At 46.4% G+C, this 25,137-nt stretch overlaps 1 protein-coding gene across 2 annotated transcripts in view; it reads left to right on the forward strand.

Annotated features, from left to right (window-relative positions):
• LOC146811999 (uncharacterized) overlaps positions 1-25,137 on the forward strand; it is a 364,821-nt gene that overhangs the window by 34,207 nt on the left and 305,477 nt on the right. The gene's annotated exons all lie outside the window — the stretch shown is intronic.

Genomic DNA, 25,137 nt, shown 5'->3' on the forward strand with positions numbered 1-25,137 from the left:
CCAGTCCATGTACTCTCTATGGCTTGCCTGGCACTTACAAATCTAAGGATGGGCTTAAATATTGTAGGGCCATATCTGCTCATACAGATATGCCCTCACCTGTGGTGGTATAGTGCACCCTGCCTTAGGGCTGGAAGGCCTGCTAGAGGGGTGACTTACCTATACCTTAGGCAGTGCAAGTTGGCATGGCACACAGGCAGTGGACCATGTCGATTTTGTCTTTTTGTCTGCACCAGGCCATGCATCCTAAAGTGGCAGTCGGCAGGTCTAGGTGAGGGGTCCCTAGGGAACCCTCTCTTCAGTCCCAATGCCCTGGGTACCCAGGTACCATTTACTAGGGACTTGACTGGGACCTAAAAGGCCAATTGTGGAATAGTTTTAGGGAAGAAGCACTGGCACAGGGGGCCTGGTTGGCAGGCTTCCTGTGCACTACAATCAAAACCACATCAAATACCAGGAAAAAAGTGGGGGCTACCCATGTGAAAAGAGACACTTTCTCATGGCACCCTTTATCACTAACCACACCCTAAAAATATCTAGACCATCTATAGACTTTAAAATTACCCATACCACCATTTACCAATGGGTAGTTGTTGAACTTGGCCATTTTTGCTGGGTCATCCCTGAAACTTTTTGCCTTTCTCCTAGCCTTTTTTCTGACATGGTGTTGGTGGTTTTAGGACTCTGGGAACTTTAGCACTGCTGTCCAGTGGAAAGTGCGTGTGCTCTCTGTGTTACTTACGGTAAGATTGGTCTACACCTGCTTGGCCTATTTATTTTACCTGTCAATCCCTTGTAAAGTGCTATCTCAAATACCCAGGGCTGGTAAATTAAATGCTACTGGTGGGATTGCAGCGCTGACTGCGCCACCCACCAAAGTAGCCTTTCAAACCTATCTCAGGCCTCTGCCATTGCAGGGCCTGTGCGCGCAGTGTTACTGCCGTTGTGACGTGGCACCTAAAGTGTGTGCCATGTCTGTGACCCCCCCTTTTACTACATGTCAGTCACCCCTAAGGTAGGCACGAGCTAGCCCTATAGGCAGGGTGCATTGTAGGTCAAAGATCGGACATGTACTTTAAGTGTGTGACATGTCCTGGTAGTGACAAACAGACATTTTGGTTTCTCACTACTGTGGGGCTGCCCTCCCATAGGAATGCATTGGGGATTCCCTGATAAGTGTTTCAGTGGTAATTCCTGATATGAGAGGAGCAGCGTGGGCAAGTTTGGTATATTTGGAATAGTGATAATAAATGCTAAGCAATGGTGTGCGCAGATTTATTGTAACTATTTTAGAATTTACACTTTTAGAAATTGACATTTATGTGTCTGCCTGCCTGATGTGAATTGCATGTCTGGCTTTTGAGTGACAGGGGCTGGTGAGGTGTGTGTGGCTCCAGGAGGGGCAGGGTGAGTCAGCACTAGGCGGAATGGGACATCTGCATTTGGAGTAGTGGGAGGAGAAGTCCCTGGTCCCTGAATAGGTCTGTGCCTAGCCTGTACAATGCTGGCTCCGCCCCCTGTGGTGGGTCTGATCACCGAGCCCCTACCTGACAAAGGGGAAGAGGAGCCTTGTGAACAAAGTGCTCCAATTCCCCCCTGAACCAGTTTAGGCTGGTTCCCCCAAGCCCTGTGCCAGGGCAGACAAAGCAAATATGTACTATAAATATAGGGGCTGTGACCCCATGAATAGTGTGCTGTTCTTGTGACTTGGGAGCTTGCTGTTGCTGCTGGGCTCCAAGAGGAACCGCCACGAGGAACTGCCTCCCTGCTGGAGGGCACTGTGTGCTGCCCTGCCTGGGCCCAGCCTTTGCCCCCTTTAACTTTCTGGACTTTCTGGGACTGTGTGCTTAGCGCCTTGTGAGTGCTACAACTTGATATCCTGGTGCCAGCTGATGAGGAGCTCCGGTTCCTTGCAGTGCTGTGCTGCGTGGAAATTACGAGGGTATCCCGGCATGAGGGATTCTCCCTGTGCTGCTGGGGAAGAGCGGGAGCCCACCCCGCACTAGAGATTATTGGAGAGCGGGTGCCCACCCTGTTTGCGTGCTTATTTAGCGGGTGCCCACCCCGCTTTATGCACCTTTGATCGGCGGGTGCCCACCCCGCACTGTGGCGCTGAGGAAAAATCACAGCCACGGCCCAATCCGAAACCGGAAGCCAGGCGCGTCCGCCTGACTGTGGGCGTGGCCTGCGACGTGTGCCGGAGCCTCGCGGGTGCCTTTTCCGCCTTCCCCCGTCCAGGAGAAGGCAACCCGGAAGCCAGGAAACTCATGATGCGAGAAAGGCGGGGCCCCCGTGTGTCGGTGGGAGCCCCGCACGTCTGGCCAGAGAAGCGGAGAGGTCTCGGTAAGCACCGTCCCGCCGAGGCACATTGTTGGTGCCTGGGACCTGCACAAGAGAGCCCGGTGAGTGGGGCCCAGTTGGGAGCCTGGTGGGGGGGTGTGTCGAGGCACATTGTGGGTGCCTTCCCCCGTAGTCGCTCCCGAGGTACAGAAGTGCCAGTGCCTCTTTGGTTGCCTCACAGCTGTACCGCCGTGGCAGACAGCTGCAACGTGGGAGTGATTTTTGTGTTGGAGCCCCAGTGGGGACTCGGGAGGCACTGTGGTGCCAGTGCTCATTTCTGCCACAGCTGCACCGCAAGAGTGCGGGCAGCTGCAACATGGGGGCATTTGTGTTTTATCAGGAAGGGGTGATAAGCACCCCCCACCCCAGCACCTTTGCGCCCTGTGATTTTGCTGCATTGGCAGCCAGAGGACCAGTATACGGTCCTGAAGGAGCACTGACATTTCTGGACAGAGGGCATTTTGAGCCCTATAAGAAGGCCAGTTGTCCTGGGGGTCATTTTAGGGTGTTATGCCCCATGATTAGGGAATACTGTGTTTATGCTGGTGATGCTTATTGCCTAATGTGATTTATACTTATGAGGTTGGCGCATAATGTGTTTTACGCCTAATGGGATGCTGATTGCATAATGTAAGTTATGTTGCAGGATATAATGCTGCGCACAGTATTTTACCAGTAGTAACTGGTTGTGTTTTCTGAGGTCATTTTTATACCATTAGTTACAGGTTGCGTTATTTACTACATGTATTATTAGTACTTTCTAAAGGTTCTGACAGTGGCCCAATTGGCCCTGTCATGTGTATATAATCCCCTGTGAATATTGCCTAGTTCCAGTTGGCACAGTGTAGATGTGTGATATTATGTTTCTAATGTGTTTATGATAATACGAAGGCTATTTTTTACATAACCTTGCGTGGAGTTTCCTTTGTGGTGTGCCTAGTGTGTTGCTGCTGTGTGTGTGTGTTGCGCAAACGCTTTACACATTGCCTCTGGTATAAGGCAAGCTACCAAGGGGGGTGTGTGTGCAGGGGTTATCTTCAGCGTGTAACTCCCTGCCCTGACTAGAGTGGTGGTTTCTGCCTGGCTTAGGCGCAAGCCCTAGCCAACCAGAAATCCAATTTCTAACAGTAGTTATAATTAGGTCTTCTTTTCTATAGGAAATGTCTTTTTTGGGTTGCTAATATCTTTAGCGCCGTTTGATGAATCTTCACAAAACCTTTTTTTTAAAAGTGCTCTTCACATTTTCCAGGGAACCCCTCCCCTGGGACACTGGTTCCATGCCTGGTAGAGTGTGGGCTACCCTGTCCACACTCTTCGAGACGGGGAACTAACTAGAGTTCCGTCTAGTGGGAGCAGTAAAAGAATGCTACCTCTGCCCAGCGGGAGCAGTAACAAAATGCTGCTCCTGCCCGAGCGGGAGCAAAGGAAAGATTCAGGCTTCTGCCAGCACCCATTATTGTGTTGGCTTTGGAGCCAGCTGGGTCTTCAGGGGCCTTGGGGCTCCACCTGCGATCCCCAGCATAGCATTTTCTGGGTGTCCAGATGCCCACCCAGGGCACCTAGAAAACACTATAAGGCCACTATTGACTCGGGAAGAGTATACAAGCCCCTCCACTTAAAAATACAGGAAGGCACCAGGGATGGGGTCCCCAGGGCCCTATGCCTGGTTCAGATAAGTGTCACGGCCCCCCTTTACAAAAAAGGTCCCCGGGGAATGGGGTCCCTGACCCTGAGGTGGCTCAGGAAGGGGGATGCACGTCCCCTCCTCTTAATGCAAAAGAAAGACCCTGGGAATGGGCCCAAGTGCTATAAAGGGTCGAGAGAGTGGGCTGCATGCCCCCTTCCCAATAATAAAAAAAAAAACATTTCAATTCAATTGTTCTTTATTTCGGTCACTTGGACCATAAAAGAATTACAGCATAAAAAAAAAAAATTCATAACATTGGAATACAGTACAATTTGCAGTTAATATAACAATTTGTAAAACCATCATTCGTTCAATAACTTAATACACTGAGTGCGTCTGCGCCACATTGAAGTTAAAAATGTTGCCACCGCAAAAACAATTGGGGCGGACAGATCGCTTTTCAAGATCCTGTAAGCAAGATAATAGCGCCTAAAGCCCAGGTTTCTCAGTATTGGAACAAGCCAGTAGTTTCTTGCTTTCCTGTACGCTGGACAGAAGAATATTATATGCAAATCGCATTCCCTCCAGTAGTCACAAGCTGGGCATTGGAGTGAGCTCTCAGCATTTGTCCATCGTGCAGTGTGCGCTTTGAGAGGAAGGGTGCCATACCGCCACTGCAGAAAAAGTTTCCTGGTAATTGGGGGGGCAATATTGTCAAAAACATCCTCCTGGAGATATAAGTCTTTTACCCCCAAGAATTTGCCCGTCAGGGATCTCTCCTCTGCGTTGATTATGTTAGTACGCAGTTGGTATTCATAATAGGCTTTTGAGAGAGACTTTCGTGAAGTTCTAGGGCAGATGTTTTCTGGGTCGGACCATAAATTTTGCCTGCCCAATACCTCGCATAATTGTTTGACATGTCTGAGCCAAGGAAACCGTACAGGATTGCGCAGTCTCATTATTTCCTGAAGCTCGGCTCTAAAATTAGACAATTCTGGTACCGACCATAGTCTCTGCCAATACAATAGCGGTTTCAGACTTAATTCTTCCAGAATCGGTCTTAGGCCTAAGTCCAGTCTCAGTGGCAAAAGAGGGGTGCTAGACGGGAGCCCTGCTAATTGTCTAATAAAATTATTCTCAGTGACCTGAAGAGTATGGGTGGCAGAATGCCCCCATAATTCAGCACCATAAGGCACTGCCCCTTTTGCTTGCTTCCTATAGATCTGTAGCCGAGAGGAAAGTGGCTGGTAAGTCAAACCACGGGACATCCTTGCCAGTCCACCTGACATTTGGGTTAGTTTGAGTCTAGCCTTAGTACAATGTGAGTCCCAAGTCATGGACTCATTTAGTGTTATCCCTAAGTATTCAAATTTGGAGACCCTTTCCAGCCTGGTAGGTCCTAGAGTGGGGTTGGGACGTAATTTCTGGGGGGGGGGGTTGAAGATCATATACTTGGTCTTCGAAGCATTGATCTCCAACCCCCGAATCGCGCAGAAATTTGCGAATCCATCAAGGATCCGCTGGATACCCATTGGAGACTTTAAGAGCAACAGGGTGTCATCTGCAAAAAGAATAGCAGGTACCCCTGTGCCTCCGAGTCTAGGAGCATCAATATTTTCCAGCGCATTTAGATGACCGATCACCCCATTGACAAAGAGGCAGAACAGAGTCGGCGCCAGCACACAGCCCTGTCTAACCCCCCTGTCAACGGGGAATCGGTCAGTCAAGGTGCCCCCCCTTCCAAACCTCACTCTTGCATAGTTTCCCAAGTGGAGTCTTTTTAAGATGACTAATATATCCTTGGGGACCCCCATGTCGTCCAGGACGCCCCAAAGTTTGTCCCGTGGGACTAAATCAAATGCAGCACGTAAGTCAACGAAAATAGTATACAAAGTGCCACCTTCTATTAAAACAGTTTTCCAATGAATACAGTTTAATCTAAAAATTTGGTCAATGGTGGAGACTTTCCTCCTAAAGCCAGCCTGATATGTACTCATGATGTTTGATTCATCTATCCACTCTTGTAAGTGGTTAAGAATAAGTCTCCCAAATAATTTTTGGGAGACGTCTATGAGACTAATTGGTCTATAGTTGGCTGGGAGCAGAGGCAAACCCTTTTTTTAAAAATTGGGACGATCTCTGCTCCCAGCCAAGTATCAGGAAGCTTCATGCCCTTTAGAATAAAATTGAATAAAAACACAAAATATGGTGCCCAGACTTCAGGTTCCTGTTTAAACAGGTCTCCCGGGAGGCCATCCAAACCCGGTGCCTTTCCTGACGCCAAACCCATAATAGCTACTTTGACTTCTTTGAGTGAGAGGGATAGGGACGAACCCAAGGGTATACTTGATTGTGCCTGGTCAGGATCCACCACCGTCCCCTCTGATGGCATATATAGGGACTGGAAATGGTCCTGCCAGGTCTTAGCTGAAATGTTGGGTTCGACCGCAGAGACCAGCTCTTCTGAGCCTGTGTTTGCGCAGCACCAAAATTTCCTTGAGTCTCTGCATGCCAGATATTTCGTTAATTTCTCCCACTTTTCCTGTTCCCATTCTAGCTTTGCATTCTTAATTAAGAATTTATATGCCTTTCTTTGTTCGCTGATTTCGTCCCGATCGTGTCCATTCTTTATTAAGAATAGGAGGTCGCTTTTGGCCTTCCTAAAGGCGGAATTATACCAGAGGGGACCAGTGATAGTCCCACGGGCCCTGTGGGATTTGCTAGTTAAAATTTCTGACACAGATGTAGTGAGATCTGCATGTAACTCACCCAACTCCGTAAATAGACCCATCGTACTAGAACCAGTATTTAAGACTTGAGCCTTCTCTAGCAAGGGGGTGACTAAGGCGTATAACTTGGATAGCAACCCTTGTTTCGTTAATATAGTCTCCCATTTTATTCTTCGCCTATTGTTGGAAAGAAGTAACCCAACATCTGGAGACTCTCTGTTCTTTTCCAAGGGTTCAAGTCCAGCGCAATGAAGCTCAAGCTCCAGAGCATTATGGTCGCTATCCTCTCTAAGCAATATGCGAAAGGACAGGGGGAGGGTTTGAATTGGCGACCCCTGCGTGTTCCGGGGCCAACTACAAATGTACTTGACGGTAGCAGGGTCCCTGAAATTTATCACAACACAGTCTCCCTGAATAGACTTCATAGTGGAGCCTATCCAGGGGGTTCTTCTCACCATAAGAACCTCGCTGTGTGAGCCCTCAGGCAAGGGTCTGTTAATGGACAACCAGTGAATAATTTTGTTTTTTAGTGCGCCCACTGATTCTCCGGAAGAGGTGGTTAATTCCGGAATACCTGCCAGAATCACCACGTATGGAATAGCCTGAGGTGGGAGGTTAACTATCCTGTGCTGTGGGGCCATCGTTGGTGTCTCTGGAGGGGGAGGAGCCGAGGCTTCTTGTCGATTTGTGTTAGCACTAGTTGGATTGGATGGTAATGGTTTCCCTGATGTGCATGCAGAAGGTTGTTGCGTTGGAATGGGCATGGATAAAGGTAGGACTCTTCTGGGTGGGTGTTCAAAATTATTATCCCTCTCCTTGCTAGTCTTGCCATTGGATGACTCATTCCCCTCTACTGTGGATAATAGATCCGTGTGAATTTGCACTAGAAGTGACTCTATCTTTGAGATGCGAGCCTCCAGGGGATTGAGGATTTCCCTTAGGAGGTTTCGGATATCCAAGAGAGTGGGTACCTCGTTCCCTGTTGTGCAATTAGAAGTGGGGGGTGACACAGGCATATTTGTAACAGATGATACCCCATTTTGCCCAGGTTGGCTTGATGACTTAGGTTTTGGGATCTTATGGGACGAATCGTTTTTGGTGTAACGCTTGGGAGCGTTCACCTTACGTCCGCCAAAGGAGCCAACCTTTTTTGGGGTTTTCTTTTTCGGTATTGCCCCTTCCCTCGTCCTCCGTGTTAAGTCAAAGGTGGGGACGGAATTGTCAGTGATTATGTCACCGGAAGGGAGGGTTGAAGTACCCTTTGAGGGAAGTGATGGCGTTCTGGCAGAAGGGAGAGGCATGATGCTTAATTCCGTGATAGCGGACATCTCGCAGTCAGTGGTAGTTGAAATAGGACTGCACTGGTCAGCTGGATCAGGGATAACATTTGATCCTCCTAGGTCTGCCCTGTTTAGGGCGACAGTTTGTTCAGGCGTGGTAGCAAGTGCCAGGGGCCCTAGTGAAGATCTTCTAACCCAGTCGATTTCCTGGGATATTCGCCGTTCAAGAATAGAAATTTCGTCGATGATTAGAGAACCAGCTTTAGCAAAGTAAGTGTCTAGGGGGCCTTTTGGCGCTCCAGCGGCCCGAGTAGATCTGCTTCTAGTTTCCCTGGCCGCCATTCTCGTCCAAATCTTCCAATACTAAATGCTGGGATTGTTAACACGGTGGGGCCTTGGCGGTGCCTCGGCCGTCCTCGAACGGCCTCAAACGGCCCGCTCTTTGCCCGGTCTTCGCTCCGCTCTTCGTTCCGCACGCGTTCCGCTAGCGCGGATATTGGTGCGGTATATGTAGAGCTTAGTGACCAAGGGGAGGGGCTTGGAAGAGGACCCAGCTGCGCCGCTGCTTCTCCAGGCGCTGTGGGAGCTGGTCCTCGCAGTCCCGCCCTCCTCGATGTACTGGTTGCAATCCGGCGTGGAGCAAGGTATGGGGTGAATCAGGGCACAGAGGAATCAAGTGTCCACACCAATTTATAGGCGCGAGCGGCTCCCGCGAAGCGGGGGCCGCGAGCCGCTGCTTCGTTAGTAAGGGGAGGGGCTTGGAAGAGGACCCAGCTGCGCCGCTGCTTCTCCAGGCGCTGTGGGAGCTGGTCCTCGCAGTCCCGCCCTCCTCGATGTACTGGTTGCAATCCGGCGTGGAGCAAGGTATGGGGTGAATCAGGGCACATTTGCAATGCAATAGGTCTCGCAATTGCGAGATTTTGAGCTATGGTCATTGTAAATGACAATGACTTTTATTTATGTGTTTAAAAAACCTTCAATAATAAAAGGCATTGTTATTTACAATACCAATAGGTCAAAGTTTCTAAAATGCGAGACCTATTGCATTGCAAATTCTTGATTACACGCGCCCTATACAGCTCTTTCACGTTAATAGATGCCAAACCCCTTTCTTTAGACAAGCCGTGTCCAAAGAAAGATCCACGACTGCTAATAAACTGAAAGTGCGGTATGGGGTGCTTTTACCAAAAGAAGCATTTATTTGTCACGTTGACAAACAAATGCTTTTTTTTTGTAAAAGCGCCCCATGAAAGTGCGTCATGGAGAAACGCATAAAAAAAATAGTGCTTACAGACTAAATAAGATGTACCATGTAACATGGGAAGTAAAAGGGCCAGTCCTCATCGGAGGTTGCAAATGAAGTCAGGGAGGTAGTAAAGAGGGCCTAACAAGCCTATTAACGAATCAGAAGTCAGCATTTACAAAGGACAATGACACAAGCCAATGACAAATATGGGCGGACAGTGGGTGAGGCTACAAGTCCATACTCCAATACAGCATGCTTCACAGAGGAGGGATGATAGGAATTTAACGGGTGCCACCCAAGATAAAAATACTACATAAATAAAGAAGCGTGGCCGCATAAGTGAAAGTGAAATACATAAAGCAGCGCAGCTGCTTTTGTGAAAGCGTACCACACTGCAAATTATTTATAAAAACATTACAACACTTTAAAAGCGGGCTGCAGCGCTGCCAATTAAATAAATTAAGCAGCTCAGCCACTAAAGCGAACCGCGCTGCAAGTTACAAACAAACACGTGACAACAATATAAAAGAGTGCTGCGGCGTTGTGTGGGTGGAATAGGGAAACCCCATTAAAGAAAATAGTGCTCATCCACTAGATAGCACAGACCGTGTAACGAACCAAGTAAAAAGGTGCAGTTTTTATGGGTGGTAACAAATGCAGACAAGGCGGTACCAAGGAGGGACTTACAAGCCTTTGTATGAATCAGAAGCCAGCATTTACGAAGGACAATGACATAAGCAAATGACAAATATGGGCGGAGAGTGGGCGGGGCTACCTGACAATACCCAAATACAGTATGCCTTGCAGAGCGAGCAGTGCATGCGTGCTGCACTATGCTCAACCTAAAAAAAGAGCCTGAAAAAAGAGCCTGGTGTGAGCTGAGCAAATGGAGAAAAAAGGAAACGCTACAGTTCGGAGAGAAATTATAAAAGGCCACCTGAGTCCGTCTCGCACTCAGGGATTTGTATACGATAAAACATTGAGTTGCCATTAAATAAGACAAGCATTGGCATAGCCAATAAGTCTCGCTTTTGGGACCTTATAAATGCAACAGTTACATAACTAAATACTTATAAGGTCCCAAAAGCGAGACCTATTGGCTATGCCAAGCGGCCGCGAAAGTGAAAGTAATCGCGGTCAAGCGCGGCGCGTGCGCGCCCACGCACATGCACTGTAGCTCTAGGCTGGCCTGGTAGCACTTTTTGGAGCCCTCTCAATAAGTCTCGCCAGGCCAGCGCATGCGCTGGGTCAGGCGAGACCTAAAAAACTGTTCTGACCCTGCTTGCTCAACACTGTGTACTTATTTTCTTTTCATTTTTTCTTTTTTCTTTTTTTACCTTTAGTGAACCATCATCCCTCCTCCACCTTCTACTCACACAGAAACACACACACACCAAGGGGCATGGAGTCAGATCACATTTTATGGGCAAAAAGCAGAGTGTGAGCAAATAGGAAATTAGACCACTTTCCGTCAAGAAACTATCTAACTGACAGAAAAATGGCAATTACAGCTGCCTGCAGCTCTGTGAAATGCTTGCTTATCCTTAGACACCCACTTGTACAAAGCAGATAGAGATGGTTTATTATTTGAAATACGTGACCATTGCCTGCTGCATTTTCTTGTTCCTGAATCGTTCTTTTGGTTATCACATTTCCTGCAAAACTGCTTTAACACTGATCATTTGTTTACGTATTGACAAAGCTTAAGAGGTTTGGTTTTTGTATGCCGGGTGCACTGAGACACACACCATACTGCCATTCATAAAACATGAGCATTGCCAGGCATAAGTACACTGATTTTCATAAAGTACAAAAAAATGAGTATCAATGGAGGAGTGGTGTTGAGGAAGAGTGTAGAGTAACAGAGGGAGGGTAGGTAATAGAGGGCAAGGAAGAGATAAGGGGAGGGAAAGATGGAGAGATAGAGAAACGGAGAGAAAGATGGAGGGAGGAAGGGGGATGAGAGTAGGCGGGACAAGAAAAAAGGCAAAACTGGAAGGGGACGGCAGAGGCGCCCTTGGAAAACAGCAAATGTGATGAGAGTGGTGCTAGGAGCTACATGCAATGTAAACAAGAAGAATTTGGAGCAGTCTGACCTCGGGAGGATGATAGGCTGAGCAGGCCGTTTTCAGCAATATTTTGGTTTTAGCGTTTTGCTGTGGGGCCCTAAGGTGGTTGTTCATTCTTCTTTAGGAGCCTCTATGTGCCCCCAGTGGCTTAGTTGGGGGAGGCAGTCCTTCCCAGGTGGCACTTTTATGGGGGGCCTCGGAGGTGAGCAATTCATGTCTGTCGACTACCACCACCCCCCGCCCCGAGAACAAGTCGTCCACCTGAGGCCACCACCCCCCACTCTTACTTGCAGCGGACAGCAAATTTAGGGTGGGAGGAAAAAACTAAGGGGTCTCCCAAAGGGGCGTGGTCAATGTAATTAAGGGCGTGGCTTAAAAACACGTAAGCTAAAAATCTGTGTTTAGCATAGTGTGCTGCCCGACTTGTATTTTGCTGTTTCTGTCATTGCGTCCAGATATATGATACAGGTCACATCATACCTACGTGTCAGGACTATTGGCTTTGTCAGTGGTTGTTAGTTGCATAAGATAAATAAGCAGCAACTATAGCTTGTATATAATATTGAAAAAGTGACACCACGACAATGTTGCTGCTCCTGAGTTTCAAAAACAGAAGGGAAATCCATAGAGAAAAAGACTCTCTTTAAAGGATTTCCATTTCTCTACAAGGCTCACCACGCCAGGCGCGCAACACCCATTGAACTCAAAGGGCTTCAGCCCCCCCCCCCCTCCCCCGTCGTGTGTGGCAGCCCGGGCAGGCACAAAGCCGCGCCCGAGCACTTCACAGGTCTTTAAAAAGACCATTTGCATGTTAATGAGGCCTCGCTGTTGTTTCACCCCTTCTAAAGAGCCCCTGCAGCTCCACTCTGCCTAGATTGAGCCCCCCCACCCCCGAAATCAGCGCCACTCTGCCTACTGTTTAAAGATTCAGCCCCCCCCCAACATTTTTGGTTAGCCCCCCCCGAAATTTGGCTCTAGTTGCGCCTCTGCACCACGCGCACATCGAAGTGCTGCTGTCACTGCAAATCCGGGAAAAAAAACCGGCCGCCTGTGCCAGGACACAAAAGAGAGCCCGATAGAGACCCGTTTCCAGGCCCCCTTAAAAAAACTGCCGGTGCTCAGACCCGGTGAGACCCGGCCCACTTAAAGCCCTGGCTATGCCACTGTGTGCCCCACAGCTGCAGGCTTGCAGTAGGCATGAGGCATTTATGAAATGGAAGTCTCACACCAGGACGCATGAGTGCCTGGCACCTCAATCAATGCGTCTCACAACATCAATGTACCTCAGAACTGTTATGTGTCTTTTTCATAATAAGGTTTTAACTGGAAAACGTGCGGGTCGGGCAAGGATTTGAAGGTATGTGGCCGGCATGAATGTTAGGTGCACAAAGAATCACAAAGGAGTGTGAGCAGTACACGTGCGGGAAAGTGGGAGGATTTAGCGGGAGTAAACACAGACGGCGAACAGTAAAGTGGAGTGCAAGGAAACATCGGGTGCTTCAGAGTGACAAAAATAGCATGGTGGAGAGAAGCATACAAGGGTGGGCACTGCAAAACACTCAACATCCTCTGGCAAATCATGCATCTCCCAGTGCCTAGAAAAAAAGAGGCCTATAAATGTACACTACAAAATATGGATTACACTTCCTTATACGGCTTAGCCCTGCCTCTACATAAGAAGTAAATGTATCATAATACAATGCTGTTTAAATGTATAGTCAGCGATGTTAGAATGTTTGAATCAAAGCGGCATCTGAAGACAGGAAATAGAAATCAGTACAGCAACAACAATGGTTGGCATAGACACAATGCACAACAAACAAAAATATGATATATATTTAATCAACAGAAATCTCTTACCAACATAGGAAATGCTTGTAAATGAAAGCAAACGTAAATATCTATTTACAAGTGAATGTTAAACGTGTTTGCTCTTTACTTTGCAACTCGCACCGTCATTTAGCTTGTAAATCCATTCTAGCTACAAGGCAGTAGAGCACTGTACTCAATTGGTAACTAACATTTAGTGTATACCTTATTCTCACACAATTCTTTTGGCTTCCTGGAAAATAAATATATTGACACGTCTGTGCAGGGGAGAGAATGTCCCACCTCTGAGAGAGCTCACGAGGTGATGTCTAATGTCTGAGAGTGCAGAGCTTGTTTCAGCAGTAAGGGAGTTGTTCGAGGGCACAGGAGGTTAGTGCTTTATCTCTGAGGCCCTGAGGATGCTTCAGTTGTGTGAGAGTAGTCAAGTCAAGTCAAAACCACTTTAATCGATTAATTAAAATCATAAAAGTACATCACTATAATTCATACAGATAATTAAATACATTTTGATAATGCAATATAATACAAACATCATAAAAATTCATCCAGACGAGTACATATATCACTAGAATCATAAACTAGGCTGGGCATCGAGTCTTTTCCTTGACCGCGCCGCGGCAACCAGAAAGTTAGCAATGTTGAAAATATTCCATGGGCAGTCTAGTAATTGCAAATACATCAATGCAGGTTTAATTTGAGAAAATCCTCTCCCTTGCAACAATGGTATAATATACATCTTTCTGCTTTCTGCATAAAATTTACAGAATAAAATAAAGTGCGCAGTATCTTGAATTGAGCTACCATCACAGTTACAACGAGCAGTATCTTCTGGTTTACTCCAGCCTTTAAAACTCCCTAAAGTAAAATGGATCAAATTAAAACGAAATCTGGTCAACAGCCAGCGGTGATAGTGTTTCGTGACCAATTTAAGATAAGGCTCAATCTGGGGGGAGGTAATTAGTAAAAAATGAGCCCTTACCGACCCTTTTTTAAGTTCCTCTCCCTCCCGCTCTTGAGACCTTAAATTCAAAAACGGAACTTTAACCCAGCCAATATCCCTCTTGGTAATCACTTCTGGATTCTCATAAATCTCTGGGCGCCCTAGATTATAAAACATTTTCCTGATGTACAGGAGCCAAGGGATATCGGCCACTCTAGCTAATGCAATACAGTCTTTTAAAATCAATCGATTTAGGGAGAGTTCAGGGTTCAACCATATTTTCAACCAAAATATTAGGGGGGGCCAGACTTATACGATCAGACACATAATCCATCCCCAGTTCTTGATGTATTGAAAAGGTTGGGGATGATTGGGGGGTGGAGAGGAGTGAACGAAAAAATTTATTTTTTACCATCTGGACTCCCTCCGCTATTTTATACCCCCAAATTGCAGCACCATAGACCACTAAAGCTAAACATTTCGCCCTGTAGATGGCAAGAACTGCATCACATGGTTTGCCAGCCAAACGTCGGGCAAAACTTAGTATAGCGGAGGATGCTCTACCTACGCTATTCTTTTTTGCTATAAGCTGTGGGGCCCACGAACATCTGTCATCAAATATGACCCTCAGGTAGGTAAATGCCTTTACTCTTGTGACCTCCACTCCTTTACAATAAAAATGTTTAACTTTATTTTTCCGTGTACCCAGGGACATAACATGCAATTTTGAACTATTCACCACTAGATCCAGTGCGCTCATGAACTCCCCAAAGGAGTTCAGTAGTCTCTGTTATCCCAGAGGGGTACGAGCCATTAGGACAGCATCGTCCGCGTATAGAAGAACAGGGAGGATACTGTTCCCTATACGCGGGATATCCAAGCTGGCCTTACCTAAGGTTAAATCTAACCTATTAATATATAATGTGAAAAGTAAGGGGGCCAGGATGCATCCTTGGCGTACCCCTTTAAAGTGACGTGTGCATTTGCCCTCATGGGACACCCTTACTGCAGTGTGCAAATCTTTGTGCAATTCCGCTAGAAAGTAAACCAGACAAGGATCAATCCCCAGATCCAACAGGATCGTCCACAGCCTTGATCTGTTCACCAGATCAAAGGCTGTGGATAGATCCATGAATGCCAGATATATGGATCCTTTAGTGTTTTTTGTATACTTGTTAATTAACAAGTACAGGTTAAGGCACTGGTCCATGGTACCTCTGCCTGATCTAAAACCGTATTGGACCTCCGATAAAATCCCTCTCTCCGTCACCCAATCTGAAATTTTATTCAGGATCACTTTACCCAAGATTTTGACCGCTGAATCAATTAATGAGATGGGCCGGTAACATCTCGGGTCACCCCTCTCTCCCTTTTTAAAAACCGGTATAATGATTGATTTAGACCAAGACTCCGGAAGCCCATTCACAACACTAGCATTAAAAACATTAGTTAAGATATTACTCCAGAGGTCAATGTCCCCTTTGTAAAGATCCAGCGGGACGCCATCTGGACCTGGGGCCTTATTAGTGGCAGAGTCTTTTATCGCCTTCCCCACATCATTCTTGTTGAATATCAAAAGGTTTAGGGGGGAGTAGGTTTCAGGAACCTTAAAAGATTCAGGAATCAAATTACTTGCATAAATTCCTTCAAAATGGGTCAGCCAGCCACTCCCCCTCTGGAATATTAATGTCGAGTGGGGCATTTTCCTTCCCCGTTAAGAGTGGACTATTAACTATACTCCAAAACTTTGCACTATCCTTAAGAACCTCAACTGATGTTAAGGCATCCCAGGCCTCCTTTTTTAGTTTGTTTTTTCGAACCTGGATAATGAGTTTGTAATCTTTCCTAAGGGAAGCTATTAGGGCCTTGTCCCGGGGTTGCTTTTTTAGGGTAGTTAATATATTTTGGTGAGCCCTAGAACAGCTAGTTTCAAACCACTTTTTTCCCTGTAAAGGACGCGGTTTGCTAGTGATGGTTAGGTCTGAGGCAACCTGCTTACAGATAGAATCAAAGGCAAAAATGATCTCTCCTCCTCATATAGAAGGGTCCATACACTTCCTAAAGTCATCTCTGGTTTTCACAATTAGATTCTCCGTAAAATCCTCCGGAACTACTTTGGCCCACTTTAGTTTCCTTCCTTGGTCACAAGGGGCCATGGTAACAGGGGGAACTTGAGCCAATAGGGCCTCCTTAGAGCAAAAATCCTTGTCTAGTTCTAAGATCACAGGATTGTGATCACTAAATGGTGAGCGAAAAACATTATACCTATGGACCAACCTTAAAAGAGCAGGGGATAGGAAAATATAGTCAATAATTGATTCAGTATCCTTTGCTTCAAATGTCGCTACCCGTTCACTCTTAGTTAAAAAGCATGGTTCAAAAAGATCCGCCAAATGAAGGAGTTCTTCAAGAGCCTCACCCTTGGCGGAATGTTCAAAGTGTGGTGGGGCGGAGTGGGGAGGGCCATGAGGATCAACAATCTTACAATTAAAATCACAAAGATGAATGTTAAAATCACCCATAAAAATAATTTGTACAAAAGTGGTTTGACAAGCGTTATACAGTTCTAAAAATTTTGATAAAAAACTAAAGTGCTCATTCTCAGGTACACAATCACCAGCATTATAAAAATGTATAAACAATATTTTGGATTGAGACTCAGTAATAAATTCCACCATTTGACAATTATGGGAGGCTGTGTCTATCTGGGATATCTTAGCCTTAAGTTTTATAGAGAAAAGAAACAACAGCCCTCCCTTTGCTTTGCCTGCTACCGATGGTAGGGCAGGCTGAAAGTAAGATTTAAAGCCATCAATCCACAGGTTGTTTTCCCTAGCCCATGTCTCCTGTAAAGCTATAATATCAAGACCAGTGACAAACTTTAACCAATTTGCATCTTCTAGTTTAGAGCGTAACCCAGCTATATTCCAACTCATGAGCCTAACAAAGACTACATTGTCCCCTGAGTTAACTATTTCGTTTCCGATGCTACAGAAATTGGGGACTGGAAGGTCTAGTCAGTCATTTACATCTAGCTGGGATAGGGGTAGAAACCTGTTAGATGTGACAATAACATCTGTGGTCCTATCTATCCTATTGTTTCTGGGGTTAACCTGAGAAGAAACTTTAGGGGAACTCCAAGGCGCAGGCTCTTCACTAAATACTGCACAGGGCACAGATACCAATGGGGTCTCTGGTCGTGTTACGGGGCGATATCTCCCTCGAGCGTTGAAAAGTCTAGGGGGCGATGGATAGAAAAAACATAAAGGGACAGCCCTAATGTTACCAGCCTCCCCATCCAGATCTGAGGCATCCCATAGCATACGTGTTGCTACAAAGGGGTTATTAAAATTAACCACCACACAATCCCCCTTAACTTTTTTCTTAACACCTCCTATCCATCCAACCCGCCTAGCTGTTAAGATATTACGTGAGATATTGGTATCGCCTGAACAGTTCTGGTCACACCATTTCCTGGTAACTGACAATAATGCTTTGGTTGATTCAACCTTACCATGCGCTAATGGCGGAACTCTAACCAGAATAACCACCAACGGATCAGCCTCGGGAGGGAGATTAATGCAAGGTTGAATTAATGTGTTGCATGGAATATGCCCGCTAACAGGTATGTCCTGAGACCTAAGTTGGGCTAAAGACCTAGTCTTCCTACTCGAATACCCCTGCGTGTCCCTGACCTCAAGGGTTGTAATTGTGGTGCTCGACTTGGGGGACACAGCTAGGCTCGAGATCCTAGAAGAATCACCCACTGTCATACTACTTGGGCCAGCTATTTTCGGATGAGCCGAACCAAGAGATGTACTATTTTGAGGGGGGTTATGAACCTTATTTATAGCTGAGAGGGTGGAATCAATCTGAGCACATTTCTCTAGTAGGCTAGCAACACACAAGTTCAAAGTGTCAATAATATCTTTGGCAATACTAGATAAGGTCTCCTCGAGCCGGCTAGAAAAAATGTTCTCCACCATATCCCGAACAGAGGAGTGAAGGGAATCGATAGTCACTGGGCTGGGGTCCGATAAGGTACATTTAGATGTAGAGTCCCGCTTAATTGGCTTTTTACTCGTTCTCCTTGTACACTTTGATTGGGGCTTAGATTGCCTTTTTTGTTGCAGGGACCTGAGGGAGCGTAATTTGAGGAGTAATCGATGGTAAAACGGGGACCAAATCTTCTCCAGCAGCACTATGTTGTTCCAGTGCCTGGGCTGGGGGACCAACAATAAGTTTTGTGCATACCTCCTTTTTTTCTACCTTCGTTGTTAAGCGTTGCCTAGCGCAACGAACAACCTCGTCTTTTCATTACCTTCGCACTGATTGGCTCTCCCTAGGCCAATCAGTTTTGGAGGAAGAGCCTTCTACCCAATCAGGCAGAAGCTTTCTTGGAGGGCCTGACCAGGGACACGCCGAGTGTTCTTTATATGAACACCTCCGGCCCCGGATCAGTACTATCCGGACCCGGCAGCAAGAGGCTGTGTAGGCATATCACGGGTGAAGAGCAGCAAGGGCGTAAGTAACATTATCCGCTCCTCGCCCAACAAGGTAAGCGAGCCTTCGCTTTCCCCTCCGTTCGTGATATTCACACGAACTCCGTTTTCTTTTTTCTTTTCACTTTCTCCTGATGCAGGGTGTGCCAATTTGCTCCCACCCCCCTCCCGGGATCCATGAGGCATCTAACGGACTGGCCTCTCTGTAAGATCCGTTCCTTTACTCATGCATACTGAGCATCGCGGGCAGTTTTATCAGTCCCTAGCCCAATTTCTCCGCATATGAGTGTCACTGTTACATTTCACGTGCGTTCCGAGATTTGACTATTAGTCACCTTTGATAGGATAACATCTTGTTATCTTCACACCGATATTTGACTACACCTAGGTGCACAGCTTCTCACATTTTTGGCACCTGAGGTAGATCTAGAGGCACTCATTTGTCCATCGAGCACATCAGCTCCTAACTCCTGATCTGTAGAGCACGATTTTTGCGACAAATATTGATATTTCTCTCTTGTTTTGTCTTTGTGTTTGTTTGTCTCTCTGTATCATCAGAGTAAACTCGTTCCTCTCCCCATAATTAATCACTTTATCTGGCGGAGTTTACACTATTTCGTGTTTTTTTGATTTTCACACAAATAGCCCACGGTAGGGTGGACCTTAGTGAGTTCACACCACCGGGGCTACGCACTTCCCCCTCTGGTCCTGAAGAATGCCCGATTAACACTCCTAGAGGCAGAAACATGTTGACCGCCACGGAGTGAACCAGGTCTTTTATTTTTTTGACCCTCACTCCTTTTTACTCCTTTCCAATTAAGCAAAATTATTAAAGTTTCTTTTTGACTTGATTGGACATTTTAAATTCACTTTCCCCACACAACAAACCCCGCTCCGCAGTAACCTGGCGTCGCAGCACACTGGGATGACATTCGGTCGTCCCAGTGGAAGCCCAATGATGAAGCATGTCACCAACCAGGTTGGCGAGTGAGGGCTTTTCTATACCCACTGGGTATTGTTCCATAGTGGCCAAACTCACTTTCCATGAACATAACGGTTCACAGGGAATCTGTGGCTCTGTGCTCGTTTGATTAATGTATTGCATTAACTAGAGTGCCCCTTGTTTTGAATTACTGTACACTGGCTTTGTTGATTCTTGATTACCTACTGAGGGGACTAGCCGTGTTGATCCCTTCCTCTCCTGTTGATTTTTGATGGACCAACAATAACAACAGGCTCTAGTGGGACGGGATTTTTCCCTGGAAGCTGCAAAGGACAAGTTTGTTGGGCTTCGATGGTATTAAGTCTCTCAGCCTGCGCGATTTCTGATGTTAAAACCCCCACTGCTGAAGTTAGATATGAAATAATAGTGGCCGACTTTCTGGGGACTTTAGCTTTAGCCCCCCCCCTGGTCCTGTGTGGTAAGAAGTTTCCGCTTACCCATATCGAACCTTGCTCTCAATGAGGAAGAGAGATGGCCCGGCCTGGCCTCCTCTGACGGCCACAGACGGCCCGCCCTTTGCCCGGGCTTAGCCCGGCGCACTCCCGCGCGCGTCCCACGTGGCGGGAGCCGGGGCTTGTACATATTGCCCGTGACCTCAGGGGGCGTGGCGTCGTTAGCTGGCGCTGCCCCTCGTGCTCCTGGGGCTTGTGGTCCGCTCCTGCTCTGCCCCCGGTCTGCAGCGCTGCGTCTCTCGCGAAGCGGGAGGCGCGAGGTACAGATGAAGGTCCCGGTAAGGTGGGGGCGTGGCGTCTTTAGCTGGCGCTGCCCCTCGTGCTCCTGGGGCTTGTGGTCCGCTCCTGCTCTGCCCCCGGTCTGCAGCGCTGCGTCTCCCGTGAAGCGGGAGGCGCGATGTACAGATGAAGGTCCCGGTAAGGTGGGGGCGTGGCATCGTTAGCTGGCGCTGCCCCTCGTGCTCTTGGGGCTTGTGGTCCGCTCCTGCTCTGCCCCCGGTCTGCAGCGCTGCGTCTCCCGCGATGCGGGAGGCGCGAGGTACAGATGAAGGTCCCGGTAAGGTGGGGGCGTGGCGCCGTTAGCTGGCGCTGCCCCTCGTGCTCCTGGGGCTTGTGGTCGCTCCTGCTCTGCCCCCGGTCTGTAGCACTACGTCTCCCTGTGCTGGGGAAGACCAGCTCTCCGCCCCGGGACACAGGGCTTCGTCAGAGGGGGCTCCAGAGGTAGTGTCGTTCCCTCACGGAGGTGAGGTGGTGTGAGAGTAGTAAGAGTGCTGAAGAGATGTGTCAGGTCTGAGAGTCCCTGAGAGTAGGGAGCATGTCTCTGCTGTGAGAGAGTCGAGAGAGTGCTGAGAAGAATGTCTCAGTCCTGAGAGAGAGACTCTGTGAGAGAAGAGCATGTCTCAGCTGTGAGGGAGTTGTGAGCGCAAAGAAGATGAAGACATTTTTCTGAGAGACCCTAAGAGTATAGAGCGTCACTCAGCTATAAGAGTGTTGTGAGAGTGCTGAGCAGAATGTCTCTGTTCTGAGAGGCTCTTTAAATCAAAGAGTGCAAATGGATAACGCGTTTTGCAGTCTTTTAAGCAGCAGGCACTCCAAAAAGAATAGAAATGGGTGAAAGCCAGCCATCCGCAACGTTTTTTTAAAGGAATGTATAATATTTTTACTGGCACCAATTTAGCAAATGTCTGAGACCGAAGGGAGCGGTGGGATACAACGGGTGGGGGCTCCAAGGACGGTTTTTGTTGGTGCTGAATCGAGTGTAACTAAGCGACTGGAAGCCTTTCTTCCCGGCCTGTCGACGCCGCTGATCCTACCAGGCCCTGCCAAGCGCCAGCTGAGGGCTTACTGGAAGTACAAAGGCTTGGGATGTTGAACGATCCGCCTCCTTGAGCTCAGTGCATACAGGGGCACTGGGGACCCCAGCTGACCTTATATATGGTTAGGGGCTGCGAGGAACCCATAATGCAATCCTCCTGCCCTGCTAAACATTTGACAGAAGTGCTTTTAATAAAGAAGTAGAAATAATTCCCAATGTGCTGGAGGTGGCACGATCACAGAACAATGGCAATAGTGAAAATAAACAGCGACGGGCGGGAGTTGGCTACAGGGAAATTAAGTGAACTGAGAGGAGAGCCATGCGCCAAAGCTCAACACTTACCGAAGACATGAGCAACAACGGGCGCCTAAGTTGAACAAGCAATACAGACACAAACAGGAAACAATAATAGAAAACCAGCTGAAGCCGCACACGTCATGCTTGCACAAAGAGAAACTCATTAAAGAAAAGAGTGCTCACAAACTTAAGAGCACGTTCCCTGTAACAACTGGGGTAAAGGGGCCAGTCGCCATGGGAGGTTACAAATGAAGACAAGGAGGTGCTAAGGAGGGACTAACAAGCTTACTAAGGAATCAGAAGCCAGCATTTGCGAAGGAAAATGACACAAGCCAATGACAAATATGGGCGGAGAGTGGGCAGGGCTTCTATTCCATAATCAAGGACAATAAGTCTCGCAGAGCAGCGCATGTGTGCTGACTCAGGCTCGACCTAAAAAAGGGGTGTCCTAGTTGTGTGTTGGGACACCTAAAGGCAGAAGCTGCTTATTTATTATTCACTACTCTTTCTAGGAGCGCCCCATAATGTCCTGCAAGAGCTTTTTTGTTCATTAATTTTTTAAGCTTGGTGTTGCCCCTAAAATAAGTCTTCTGGGCCTTTAAATAATGCCCCCAATCGATGCTTTTTAAAGCATCCCTATCTGGAGTTTTAGGCTCTTCAGCTGGAGTGCAAGTCCTCCTTGTGGATGTTTCTATGATTGCATCTTGTGGGCAATTAAGTGTTTATAGAAAGACTCAGAGACATGTTAGTTTTTCTTTTTTAAACACTAAACAATATGCCTTGAAGTTTTTCCTTTACCATGTTTCAGCTCACAAAACAAAATAATAAAAGCTATGTTAAAAGAAAGACTCACAGACATGTTTTGTTTTCAAATAACTTCACTAAACACTTTTATAGTAATCACTGGTATTGAACATTGATAGCATTGTGTGAATTGCTGGTATATACACTAGATTAAAAATATTGGTGGTTTTTGGAGATGGATGATATTTTGGTGTTGTGACTTTTTTGGCGAAGTCAGGAAGTCTACCTGAGTGCAGCCAGGACCTGCAAAACCAATCGCATGCCAGAAGGCCGTGCATTGCTTGGGGTTGTCTGCTTGCACGGAGGTAAACACAGGCCTGTGCTAACCCCACGCAGCTCATGGCCAAAGGCTGTGCACATCAAGGGTTTGCCTGCCAGTGGGCATGAGTAAAAGTTAATATATGGCACAAGTTATAGTTACTTGACATAAATATAACTGGTGAATTTCAATGTTTGTTTGAATTTAAAATGTTACATTGTCACTGAAATTTGCACCTAACTCTAACGTCACTTTAACCCTTGTTTTTTCAGTAGATAGATAGATTTACCGTAACAATAATTACCATGCGTAATAAAGGCACAAAAACACACCTGCATGGTAAAGGCATGCATGATGAAGACAGCATTGTAAAGGCTGTTTCACCACCAAAACTCTTGCCTACAAAAGTATGCTGTTACATTCCATTAAAACAAAACTGATCTGTAGGCTTTAATTCAGAGTAATAACTCTCCACCCTTAAATACATATTGACTTTAACATGTGCTTTTCACAGTCAGTATGCCAGGCCTACTGCATTCACAGTAACCTTTTATTATAAACAATCAAGTCTATAGCATTTATCATCGGTATGTCACCATAACCAACTCAAGCCTACTTTACTGACCGTAAGCTTTCTACAAGACAGCCATCCGGCATACAGTCATAAAAGTACACATGTATACAATAGTATAGTTGGCAAAGCAAACTACTATCTCTCCCAAAAAGCCAAACAGATTATTTCAGTGCATATATTCTATCCCTGTGGTTTGTTCAGGTTAATAACAAACACTTAAACTCTTGTCTAGTATGGTAATCTGTGAACATTCATGTAACAAAGTGCCTGCCTACTGGCTTTAGCACAGTGTAATAACATTCTATGCTGAAAATCCTGTTGTCTATGCTTTTTACAATAAGTAGGTCAAACCCACTAGCTTTGTTAAAATGTTTCATAATAAAAAGATCAAACCAATGAGATCTGTCATGACTGTTTCCAGTGAACCTATGAAGCCTTTACCATTGGCTTTACACCTCACCAAACACTGGCCAATTCAAGTGCACATAAACTGGCAACCATCATGCGTATAGTTACAATACTGCTTGAAAAACAGTATACTACCCCTCTCAAAGGGCCCTAACAAGAATACCATCTCAGGGTTTGTCATAGTGGGAGGCCAACACCAAAACTTTTACCTGCTGCGGTAATCTGTGATATTACATGTAACAAAATACCTGTCTATAGAAAGCCAAAATGACCCTAAAAAGGGAATAACAATAATTAAGCTAGACCAGCTGCCTTTGACATAAGGTTTCATAATAAGCAGACCGGACTCATGGAATCAGACATAATGTTTCCCAGTACACCAATCAGGCCTATAGTTTGTCACCATAACCGTACGTTTTGATCATAAGGTTTTGAACAAGGCAGCTATCATGCACACAGGCATACTATTAGAAAGGAACGGAACACAAAATTACAGTTGACTAAGCAAAGTACTATTGTATAAGGTCCATCAAGAGTTCTCAGAGAGCAAACCTTGTATATTCATGGCTTGTCAAACCGGGTAACCAACACCAAAACCATTGCCTACTATAGTAATCTGTGAGATTCCATGTAACAAAATTCCTATCTGTATGATTTAATATATAGTAATAACAATCAACACTTAAATGCCTACTGTCTTTAACATATGCTTTTCAGGATAAAATGTAGACTTGGTGCCTTTATCATAAGGTTTCATAAACAGATCAGGCCTATAGTCATGGTCACTGGCTTGCCTACATAACCAACTCAGCCATGTATTGAGTATAAGCTTTGTGACAGCCCAAAAAGTGCAATATTAGCATTCCTTTTAGTTAAAAAACACACAAAATCATCCCAATCAAATCCTGTTTCCAGGATAACCAACATGCAGATGGAGCTTAAGACCCTCTCTTGGTTGTACTCTGAAAGGTTTGTTTTTGTTGATCACATAAGCTCAGGTGACAGTTGCACTGTCAAGCCAGACCTAAAATTGATCTGTAGATTAGTGTAGCCCTGGGCATCCCATGCTGCTCTCAAACACAAATTTGCAATCTCAAGTATATAATGAAGCAGAGGGGGTTAGGACTGTAATACCTTCCTCGTGGCTGCCCTCCTCATGTTTGTGCTGCTGCAAGAGAGAGACAAATACCATGCATTATCTAGTAACTTACATCATTAGAATATCATGCGTGCACCCCTGAAAGTTCAAGCTCAGGCAGCTAGAAAAAGTAACAAAATGATCACAGGTGCATCGAGAGCAAGCTCTTTTTTTTGTGGAAGTACACAACTTCTTCCTAATCAAAACACGTAATTCTGCCTACCAACATGTGGGTGGAGCCAAACCACCTCTCTAGTGATTCTCAGAATTGTCTGGGGACAGCTCCCCTGAGGCTTTGGCATTTCACTCAGTCCTAGTGGAGTC

Source organism: Triturus cristatus, chromosome 7, assembly GCF_964204655.1.
Source record: "Triturus cristatus chromosome 7, aTriCri1.1, whole genome shotgun sequence".
NCBI lineage: Eukaryota > Metazoa > Chordata > Amphibia > Caudata > Salamandridae > Triturus > Triturus cristatus.